Genomic DNA, 12,297 nt, shown 5'->3' on the forward strand with positions numbered 1-12,297 from the left:
TGTTCTTGCCTTTCTGCCATGTTACATTATTCTTCCATTGGCCCCAGCCTACTCGCCTTCCTTTCTGGTCCTGTCCCACAAGGTTGCTGCCAATGTAGGTCCCATGATCCTCAGCATAGCCTTCTTTGGTGGTCAAACAGAATCCCTCCTTCTCTTCTCATCAGCAGAAAAAGCTTGCTGAACCCAGTCAATTACTTCCTGCATTCTGAGTTGGGTTTGGGGGTTCATACCTTTTAACATGACCTCTCTCTCAGTCAGACTTACATAGTGAAGTGTGTATAGAGAGATCCTCTTAGATTTTTTCTTAGAAGAAATGAAGGCTGAGAACAGACAGGCATTCTGGGGCGGCTTGGAGAAGTCCTGAATTGGGGCGGCTTGGAGACGTCCCGAATTGGGACCGCTCAAAAAGAGCCATCCCGGAGCCTCCAGACGGTTCCCAGTGAAGCAGCCCCATCCCATCTGTGAGGCAGCTGGGCGCTTCCACATGGGAAGGCGCCATAGAAGCCAGATTCCCTGTTTTTTCCCTTTGGGGGGCAAGCGCTGGTGCACACTAGCGCACCAGCACTCTGATTGATTTCATTTTAAAAAAAACGGAACAGCTTGGGGCGGCTTGACAGCTCCAGACCACCAAGTCGCCTCACGTGCGTCCTTCCCTGTCTAGACGGCAATCCGGCAACTGACGGCCGGCTCAAATGTTTGTGACCACTTTCAAAATGGTAGCTATCTGAGCCGGGTGGAGCGGCCTGAAGGATGGGGTGAGTGCGGGATGGGGACGGCCAGCAGATGTTGCCGTCTGCAGGGTTTTTTGGGGCCAACTTCAGAGGCGTCTCTGAGTTGGTCCAAAGTGTCGGTCTGTTATCAGCCAATGTTTCACTTTCTCCTGCAAGCTGCTTCATTTTAGATCTCTTTATGCCAAATCTTCGTAACCACCAATTCTTGCAATACTTTCCATTACAATCTAAACCTATGACTTATTGTTCCTTCACTGTTTACTACATTCAGTATCATTAAGACAAAGCTTTTTGCCAAAGAATCAATAAACTCTCAGTGAGCCCAACATGATAGCTAGCTGGCAGCTCAGCTATGAAGCAAATAATGCCTCAAGGAACAGTGAGGGTTTCCAAGTAACGACTGGAAATGTTTGGTTCTTCACCATATGGCTCATTCCAAGATTCTGCTTTAGATTTGTCTCTTTTGTTGATGCCTTGATTCCACCCATTCAAGACCTAATTTTGCAAATAGTTGTCCACAAATGGGGAACCTGCAAAGTCTTCCAGAGGGGAATCTCATTTTCTCCTTTCCCACTATTTCCTTTTCATCTTTCCCATAGCCTCTCTCCTTCCTACCCACCAGCCAACTAACTTTTTTCTGCCCCACTGTTTTCAGCTTTCCCTGCTTCCATTCCTATATACTTTCCCTACTTCCATTCCCATAGCAGCCTCCATCCAGAAAAAGTATGGCCCAGTTGTATGGTGTTGGCCACCGGCAAGGAGCAAGTTGTCCTATGCCAGACACCAGGCCAGGCCCAGTTGTGCCGTAGGGAATCTGCAAGGCACTACATTTACCCCTGTATACCTTTCCCCACATTATTGTCAGAACTTGTATCTTTGCTGCTGGTCCTCTATAATGTGACCAATGCTGTATGGTAGTTTTATTGTGGCTTGGAGCTGTATTGTTACTGAACCAAACTGACTCCATGTTGTAACCTTTGCTTAACCCAGAGTGCCTGAATAGTAATTAACCTTGCCCCACTGGTATCCAAAATATTTGGGGCTGTAGAATGAATTATGTCTTGTCTCTGCACATTCTCACACTGGGACCCTTTGAAGCCGAACAGCATGGCCTTCGGAGTAGGGAGGCATCCTCTCTACTGATAGTGATGGTGAGAAGACAGCTGCGCCCTACAATGTGAATTGTGGCTTTGTGAGATGTTTGCTTTACGTGTATAAAATCAAGCTGATGCTGGCTCTCGCCATTACTGTTATCTTGCCTTTTCCAGCACCGAGTTCTCTTCAATAAAATCCTAGCTTTGTAACTAAGTATGGGATCCGTTTGAAGTTCTTGAGTTCTGACATTATAACAGTAATCCCATTGTTCGTGGCTTATCTGTACTGGAGGCTTGGCTCGATGGCGGCAAAAGTACCAGACGACGGAGAGCCCACCACCCCATCGGAGGACCCGCCGCTCGACCCAAACGTGACGGGGGTCCGACGCAAAATTAAGGTTCCAGCGCCCTTCTCGGTCGACGCCGCCTTCCCGGCCCCGCGAACCTGGAGCCCGCGGAAGTCCACGGCAGCAATCGACGCCGCGGAGCAGCGGTATCGAAGCATGTTGGGCGAAGGAGGGGCAGGAGACGACGACGAGGGCCAGGCGGAGGGCACGGAGCCCCGAGGGGGGGAAGACCCGATCCGGACCCTCCGCAACGAATTATTCGATTGGGTGCGGGAAATCCACGGCGATGTGCACCGTTCCCGCGTGACGATGGCCGAGGAGATGCAGCAGAACCTGGGCGCTATCCACGACCAGCTCCGCACTTTGCAAACCGCGGTCCTGGGGATACCGTATGGAGTGTTGCCACTGGGGCAACCGCCTGTCGCCCCGCCGGCCCCCGCCCCGCAGGCTCCAGCTGCCCCGGCGCCGCCGGCCCCAGCGGCCCCAGCGGCCCCGGCACCTCCGGCTCCGCCGGCTCCGGCCGCCCCGGCACCGCCGGCGCCGCCCGCACCAGGGGCCCCGGCCGCCCCGGCGCCGCCTGCACTACCCGGTCCGATCCCGCCGGCCCTACCGGGCCCAGCACCGCCGCCTGGGGCGCCGCGAGCGCCAGGAGGGGCCGAGGGACGGGGAAGAGAGCTGAAGATTACGTTCGATGGGAATCCGGAGGACGTGGAATACTTTACTATTCAGTGCGACACGTTTTTCACCCACTGGGGCGCCGACTACCCTACCGAGGCCAGCCGAGTGTACCACATCGCGTCTCGACTGAGAGGGGCGGCCCGCAAATGGTATGTGGGGCTGTTCATGGGAAGAAAGCCCGAATTAGCTACCGTGGCAGGGTTCCTGCACGCGATGCTCCGCCAGTATGGAGATCCCTTGCGGGAGGAGAAGGCGGTCGCGGCCCTCCAACGCATCGAACAGGGCAACCGCTCCACCCGCGAGTACGCCACCGAATTCCTGGGGTACTGTGCGGCAGCGAGGGGATGGAACGAGGTCATGAAATACACCGCGTTCATCAACGGGTTGAATCCGAGCATCCTCGACCGCTGTTACAGTCAGGGAAGGCCCGACACGCTGGTCGGCTGGATCCAACTGGCCGGGGAAGTGGAGACCAACCTCCAACACGTGGGGATGAGGAGACAGCAACTAGCGAGGAAGGGAGCCAAACACACCCCAACTAAATCTGAAGGGAAGAAGGCTCCGACGACCTCCACCCCGTCTCCCGCCCGCAAGTGCTTCCAATGCGGGGACCCAAATCATCTTGCTGCTAACTGCCCTGGGAAAGCGGGATCCACACCACCCACGGCGCGGCCAACCACCCCGGGCCCGAAGAAGAAGAAGAGCAGCCGATCGAAGGAGCCCAGTCGGGGCTCCGTCGCCACTTCCTTGGCGACTGACGAGGATTTTACCACCAGCCTGGCGGCAGTCGAAGAATCGACCGAGGAGTCGGACGATACTGAGTCGGCGGGAAACGACAGCGACCTGCTTTAATGGGTGCCGCAAAGCAGGTCCAACAACAGCCGGCACTCCTCACGGTGAGAGCAACTGGGGGTTTACTTTTTATGGCCGTCACCCTCCTTAACCCGAACCTAAAGAGATTCATGCACGCCCGAGCGCTAATCGACTCAGGGTGTAACAGGGACTTGATCACCCCCCGCCTAGTTGAGGCGCTGGGATTAGCCACTTCGCCCCTGCCACAACCGATGCAGTTCCAGCAAATGGACGGGGGGCCCATGAGAGGGGAACCATGTACTTTAGAAACTCAGGCGGTCCCGGTAGGGACTGAGGAGCATTGGGGAATTGAGACTTTCGTAATCGCCCCCTCCTGCTCTTTCGACGTGGTAGTAGGCTCAGCTTGGCTCGCCCGCCACCAACCCGACATAAGGTGGGAGGAACAGCTCGTCCGGTTCCCGGATTGGAGGTGCGAGCATCACCACTGGCGCCCCGAGTGGGGGCCGCACGCTCCCCCCCAAAACATGCGGGCGTGCCTCACACTCGAGGAAGTCGCCTCCATCCCCAAGGAGTACCGAGACTTAAAGCTGGCATTTAGCGAGAAGGAAGCGGATGAGTTACCGCCCCACCGCCCTACAGACTGTGCCATTGAGCTAATCCCAGGGCAACAGCTTCCCAAAGCGAAACTGTACTCCATGGGTTGGGCGGAGAAAGCTGAACTCCGAAAGTTTTTGGACAAAAATCTAAAGCGTGGCTTTATTCGACCCGCCACAGCTCCCCATGCCGCCCCTGTCCTGTTCCGAAAGAAGAAGGACGGGTCTCTTAGGCTTTGCACAGATTTTCGTGCGATAAACGGGATTTCCATGTCCAACGCCTACCCGATCCCGTTGATAAAGGACTTATTAAACACCGTAGCAAAGGGGAAAGTATTTACCAAACTCGACCTCCGAGACGCATACTTCCGCGTCCGCATCAAAGAGGGGGACGAGTGGAAGACAGCCTTCAACACCCCACTGGGACAATTTGAGTACCTTGTCATGCCGTTTGGGCTACAGGGAGCCCCGGGTGTTTTTATGAACTTTATTAATGAAGTGCTGCGGGACTTCCTGTTCAAGGGGGTGGTGGTGTACCTTGATGACATCATTATCTATTCACAAGATCTAAAGTCTCATGTGCCTTTGGTCAGAAAAGTGTTAAGCACCCTTTGTAAACACAAACTGTATGCCAAATTGTCAAAATGTGAATTCCACAAGACCGAACTGGATTACTTGGGCTTCCGGGTGTCGGGGGAGGGATTGTCCATGGACCCCGCAAAGGTCCAAGCGGTGTTAGACTGGGAACCCCCTCGAACCCGCAAGCAGTTACAAAGTTTTATCGGGTTCGCTAATTTTTACCGCGACTTCATAAAGGGGTTCGCCACGGTCATGCTCCCTCTTACAGAACTCCTCAAAACTAAAGGGAAGGGTGACGAGGCTAAAAAACCCGGCGCACGCCTAACGTGGACACCTGACTGTCAAAAAGCTTTCACTGAGCTAAAACGCCTCTTCACCTCCGAACCCGTGCTGGCTCATCCTGACGAACTTAAGCCCTTTGTGGTCCAATGCGACGCCTCCGACGCCGCTGTAGGAGCCATATTAATGCAGAGGGGAGAAAATGGGGTGCTCCGACCCTGTGCCTATATTTCCAGGAAATTTTCCAATGAACAAAGAAACTGGTCGGTCTGGGACAAAGAGGCATTTGCAGTCATGTTTGCCTTAAAAACCTGGCGCTCCTGGCTTGAAGGAGCGAGAGTCCCTTTCGAAATCTGGACCGATCACAAAAACCTGGAAGCCCTCACTGGGCGTCGCAAAATGACTGCAAAACAGATCCGGTGGGCAGGCTTCTTTGCTAAGTTTGATTTTGTGTTGAAACACATCCCGGGCTCAAAGAACTTTTTAGCGGACGCCCTTTCCCGCCTGCTCCAACACGACAGTCTCAGGGAGGAGGTGGTGGACTCACTAATTTCCCCCTCAGCCATCGCGGGGGGGGTCACCACCCGCTCCGGTAAACAGACCAACCCACCGGACTTAGAATTACTTTCTCGGTTCCTCTCAGAGTACAAACAAGAAACTGACCGCCCCCCAACTTGGTCAAGGCCGAGAACGGGCTCTGGTTACATAATGAAAAAATCTATGTGCCCGATCCCCTCAGGAAGGAGGTTTTGGACCGCTGCCACTCAAGTCGCTTGGCCGGCCACTTTGGCTATGTCAAAACACTCAACTTGCTCACCCGCCAATTCTGGTGGCCGAAAATGAAAAAAGATGTTTCAGAATTTGTACTCTCATGTCCCACTTGCCTCATGGCAAAACGAAGGGGGGGCAAACCTCCGGGCCACCTGGTTCCCCTCCCTACAGCCGCCCGACCTTGGTCGGTAGTCTCCATGGACTTCATTGTAGAGCTCCCGCCCTCACAGGGCAAGACAGTCATCCTGGTCGTAGTCGACACCTTTTCAAAGCAGGCTCACTTCATTCCTTGCAAACAGTTACCTACAGCCAAAAAACTTGCCCAGCTCTTTTTCACTCACATTGTACGCCTACACTCATTCCCAGACAAGGTCATTAGTGACCGCGGAACACAGTTCGTTGCCAACTTCTGGCGGGAGTTCTGCAAACTAGCTGGCATTGAGCAAGGACTGAGTTCTGCCTACCACCCCCAGTCGGACGGACAGACGGAGAGGGTTAATGGCCTTCTAGAACAATACCTCCGCTGTTTCATTAATTTCCAACAGTCCAACTGGGTAGATCTCCTCCCCTTTGCAGAATACGGCTACAACAATAGCCTCCATAGCTCAACCAAAACCTCCCCTTTTCAAATCATCAATGGCTACGAGGGCAAGCCGTTCCCTACGCTCGCCCTCCCAGCCAGCCCATCCCAGCCAACATCATGCCAACAATGGTGGGAGGGACTTCGTGAAGGCTGGAAGGGAATTCAGGAAAACCTGGAGGAAGCGAAAAAAGCCTACAAAAAACAGTTTGACAAAAAACACTCTCCGGAGTGGGATCTGAAGGTGGGGGATACAGTTTTCCTGTCGACAAAGAACCTTCCCCTTCCCCAGTCCTGCCGCAAACTTGCACTGAAGTTTCTAGGACCTTTCAAAATCAAAAGGGTGATAAATAAAGTAACGGTAGAACTCGAACTACCCAAGTCACTAAGTAAGATCCATCCTGTTTTTCATTGCAGCTTGCTTCGGAAAGACCCTGGTGCTACGTCCTTCCATCCCAGGGCCCCACCGCCCCCTCCGACGACAGTGAGGGGTCAGAGTCACCATGAAGTCCAGGAGATCCTGGACTCCAGAGTCAGACGGGGGAAACTGTATTATTTGATCAGGTGGAAACACTTCCCCCCGAGCTGTGACGAGTGGGTCGAGTCTCAGAATGTAGTGGCACCGCAACTGCTGAAAAAGTTTCACCTACTGTACCCGCACAAGCCCAAGGCCGGCCCCGCGGGAGGGGGCGCTTAGGGGGGGCAGTATGTCAGAACTTGTATCTTTGCTGCTGGTCCTCTATAATGTGACCAATGCTGTATGGTAGTTTTATTGTGGCTTGGAGCTGTATTGTTACTGAACCAAACTGACTCCATGTTGTAACCTTTGCTTAACCCAGAGTGCCTGAATAGTAATTAACCTTGCCCCACTGGTATCCAAAATATTTGGGGCTGTAGAATGAATTATGTCTTGTCTCTGCACATTCTCACACTGGGACCCTTTGAAGCCGAACAGCATGGCCTTCGGAGTAGGGAGGCATCCTCTCTACTGATAGTGATGGTGAGAAGACAGCTGCGCCCTACAATGTGAATTGTGGCTTTGTGAGATGTTTGCTTTACGTGTATAAAATCAAGCTGATGCTGGCTCTCGCCATTACTGTTATCTTGCCTTTTCCAGCACCGAGTTCTCTTCAATAAAATCCTAGCTTTGTAACTAAGTATGGGATCCGTTTGAAGTTCTTGAGTTCTGACAATTATCTCCTCCTTCCTTCCTCCTGGCTACCCCTTTATCATCACCTTTCCCTAGTTTCTTCTCTCTGTCCCACCCATAGGGCTGCCAAGTTCTCAGGCCAGGTGGGGTTCTCCCACCCTGGTGGTTCCCAACCCGCAGGCCCAAAATAACCGGACTCTCTAGCAATTTGGGAAGGAAAACTCTATGGTACCAGGGACGATGATGTCACTTCCAAGTGACATCATCATGCCATGCACACAAAAACGCTCACGAAAGCAGTCCCCCACCAAATGACATGGGGGACTTGGCAACCCTACCCACCCATCAAACAATCAACTTTTTATTCAGCCCCTTCAGTTATATTATTTGTTTGCTTCTCCACAATGATGACCCAAAGAAGCGTACATCATTTCCCTCTCTTTCATTTTATCCTCACAACAACTCTGTGAGAGAAGGTAGGCTGAAAATTGGTGACTGGTCCAAGGTCACAAAATAAGCTTCCCTGGCAGAGTGGTGATTCAAACCTAAGCAGGTGGGGGCCTGCAGCTCTCTCACTTTTTTGTGTGTAAAATAATTTATTATACTGTAATATATTGTAACATATTGTAACAATACTTATCTTCTATTATTAAAAAAATAATACATATACAATACATTTTCTCCACCCTCCCTCCCTTTTCATGACCCCTGCAGTGTATTTTAATTTGATTGTTAAAAAAGTACTTTTATCTATTAAAGAATCTTCATAAAAAAACCCTTAAAACAGAAAAAACAAGGAAAAAAGAAAAACCATATGTTATAATTATAATCCATCTTCATAATAGTCCTTTAGTCCTTATCAAAAGAACGAAGAAAAAACAATATGTTCACATAGCCTCTCTTTTTAGCTATAATCCATTTGTCATAACTTTAGAGTTCAATCGTTATCAAAAATCATCAAATATCCTTTAACATTCCATCGTTTTTCAACATATTTTTGAAATTTTCCCCACTCATTTTTAAACTTCTCTAGATCATATTCTTTTAAGATTCTTGTAAGCTTGTCGATTTCACTCCAATGCATAACTTTTAGAGTCCCACTTTTCTGGTGTTTTATCTTGCTTCCACATCTGCGCATATAACATCCGTGCAGCTGAAAGCATATACCAAACTATCGTTCTATCTCATTTTGGAAATGTTTCCATTTGTAATCCCAACTGAAAAATATCTAGTGCCTTCTTAATATTATATCCCAAGATTTTCAAAATCTCTTGCTGAATCATTTGCCAAAATGGTTTTGCCTTTTCGCAAGTCCACCACATGTGGTAGAAAGATCCTTCATGTTTTTTACATTTCTAACATCTGTCCCACCCATAGGGCTGATACCTGATTATTCATTTTTGCCAATTTCTTAGGTATATACCACCTATATAACATTTTGAAACAATTTTCTTTAATATTATAACATGTTTATATCTTCATAGAGTTCTTCCAGAAGTATTCCCATGACTCCTGGAGCTCTCTCACTTTTACAACTGATCTCCAGCTGGCAGAGATCAGGTCACCTGGAGCGAATGGCTGCTTTGAAGGGTAGACTCTATGGCACTGTACCCTGCTGAAGCCCCTCCCCTCCCCAAATCTCACCCTCTCCTGGATCCACCTCCAAAGTCTTCGCGTATTTTCCAACAGACCTGGCAACCCTAAACCTAGCTCTCCCAGATCCTAATTTGCAAACTTTAACCACTACACCTCACCAGCTATTGTGAGGTGGCTGCTGTTGAACAATGGTAAGCAGCCATGTCTGGGTGAGTCATCAAATTGCATGGCAATAAATCATTCAGTGGTTGCTGAGGGGGCTGTTCCCAATGAATCCTGCATCAAGGCCAAAAATGTCCTGGAGAGGACCCTGTCCCTACCTTTTACTGAAATGAAGACTTGAAGGCGGGCAACACAGTTGTGATTGCCTTAAAACTTTGTTAAAGCTACAGTAAGTTTCTAGTGTTTGAGGGGTGTTTCAACCCCAATGTTTTGTTTGGGTTTTTTTAATGCTGCAGCCAAATTCTTAGTGGGGCTTCCTTCACAGGAACACATTCAACATGTGTTGAAAGCGCTGCATTGGTTACCTATTGCTTACCAGATTCGCTTCAAGCTGCTGGTTAGTACCTTGAAAGCCCTATATGGCCAGGGACCTGCATACCTTAGGGACTGCCTATCCTTGCATGTACCCCAGAGAGCACTTTGGTTGGGGTCACAGAATTTGCTTTCGATCCCCAGCATCAAAGAGGCAAGGCTCAAGATGACCAGAGCCAGAGCCTTTTCTGTTGCGACTCCTGCCTGGTGGAATGAGCTGCTGGAGGAGGTTAGGGCCCTGCGAGAGCTTCCACAGTTCCGCAGAACCTGTAAAACAGCGCTCTTCCACAGGAATTTTTGAATTAAAATCAATAACAACAGGAAAGCAGAAATTAATCCATTTGGCCCACTTCGAACATCGTATTGTGACAGAAGATCTTTATTATAGGACATCCATCAGAAATACTTAAATAATAAAATTTTACATCAATGTAGTTGGTAGTATCCACCATCATCAATACTCAATATAGTTTAATGTGAGATCAAACAGCACCTACCATTGTTTTATGTAATTGTTTTATATGTTTTTATTTATGATGTTCTTGTATTTTTATCTTTTGTCTATTAATATTGGTCTTATGACCTCTTAATGTGAGCCACCCTGAGCCTGCTTCTTTGGGAGGGCTGGATACAAGTCAAATAAATAAATAAAAGATTTTAAGGTTGTTGGGGGGGGGGTGTTGCAAGTTTAGAAAGATATGCATTGTCTGTTCATGGCTCCAATCTCCAGATTTTATCACAGATCTGGCCATGTGAAGTATTAGATATATTGATATCTTGGTCAGCATTTTACAGTTAAAATCTGTCACATCTCTCTTCCTACTGGACTCTATATTAGCATTGCAGGGTCAGGGTCATATACTGCCAGGATGCCAACCTGTTCAGTTGCTTGGGATACTTTTTAGTTTATACAGTCTGAGGATATGGACAGGATCCTTGAAGGTCTAAGAACTAAGTAGATACTTATATGCCCTGCTCTTCCTGGCTACTTAAATCTTCCAGGAGGGGAGGCTGGCTGACTAAGTAGGGTTGCCAAGTCCAATTCAAGAAATATCCGGGGACTTTGGGGATGGAGCCAGGAGACATTGGGGGCAGAGCCAGGAACAAGGGTATGAAAAGCATAATTGAACTCCAAGAGAGTTCTGGCCATCACATTTAAAGGGACAGCACACCTTTTTAAATGTCTTCCTTCCACAGGAAATCATGAAGGATAGGGGCACCTTCTTTTGTGGCTCATAGAATTGGACCCCCCTGGTCCAATCGTTTTGAAACTTGGGGGGTGCTTTGGGGAGAGGCACTAGATACTATACTGAAAATCTGGTGCCTCTACCTCAAATAACAGCTCCCCCAGAGCTCCCGAAACCTCCAGATCAATTCCCCATTATACCCTATGAGAAGCGATCTCCACATAGGGAATAATGAAGACGTTTCCCTCTCCTTTCCCCCCCCCCCCCTTTCCCTCCTGAGAGTTCTGGCATCTCTTTTTCCAGAAAAAAGCCCTAGGGCCAAGGAGATCTCAATAGCTAACAACTGTGGTACATGCCCTAGTTACATAAATTCGGGTACTGCAATGCACTTTATATGGGGCTGCCCTTGAGAACTGTTCAGAAACTTCAATTGGTACAAAATGATGCTGCTAAGATATTTACTATAGTGGGTCACAGGGACCATATTTCTCTAGTCTTAGCCCATCTACAATTGTTCTCAATTTGTTTCCAGGTGATGGTGCTGACCTTTAACGCTCTCTATGGTTTCAGACCAACATACCTGAGGGACTGTCTCCTCCTTTACAGAGCTACCTGACCACTACACTAATAATCAGAGGCCCTTCTTCAGGTGCATCTGCCTTCTGAGATTAGGTTTTACTATGGTGACTGTGCTAGTGGAGATCAACTCTGTCTTCCTGCACCTGTGAACATCTTTTCACCTCATGAAGCTTAAAGCAGCTGGGGAGAAGCATCATGGTCTTTAGTTCTGCAAGCTTTTACTCAGTGCCATTAAATACTGAAGTACTTTGACAGGTTATTGCTTCATATTTATTGTCCCCCACTTGCAATAAACAAAGATTTTAAAATGCTTCTGACATGCTGTAATCAAGGACTTTCTAATTCAGACCCTATATAGGCTAAAAAGAATAAAGGAAGGAAGGAAAATAATTCAGTCCAGATTCATCTGGTTTTCACAGTTTAAGTTTTACCCTCTTTCTAAAATAATATGTTTTTTTTCCTTATGGGTTGTTTCAAAGTCTTACCCTTTTGTGTTTTTAAAAAATAAATCCTGCCAGCAACTGTGAAAACAGACCTCCTTTCAAATCAAATTTCTTCAGGTTACAAAGATCTGTGCATTTCATCTGATTAATTCATATCTGAAACCAGCATGCAAAGTCTCCCAAGGTATACTCTCTAACCACAAACCTGCTGCATCCTGCTGTGCCTGTCTCCTTTGCAATATTTAGGCCTGCCATAATTTTTCAGTTTGGAGGAAATTGAAATAATTATGTGAACTTCAAACATTAACGAAAATGAGGCTGAACTCTAGTTAGTGGTCTGCTT

This window comes from Heteronotia binoei, chromosome 4, assembly GCF_032191835.1.
Source record: "Heteronotia binoei isolate CCM8104 ecotype False Entrance Well chromosome 4, APGP_CSIRO_Hbin_v1, whole genome shotgun sequence".
NCBI lineage: Eukaryota > Metazoa > Chordata > Lepidosauria > Squamata > Gekkonidae > Heteronotia > Heteronotia binoei.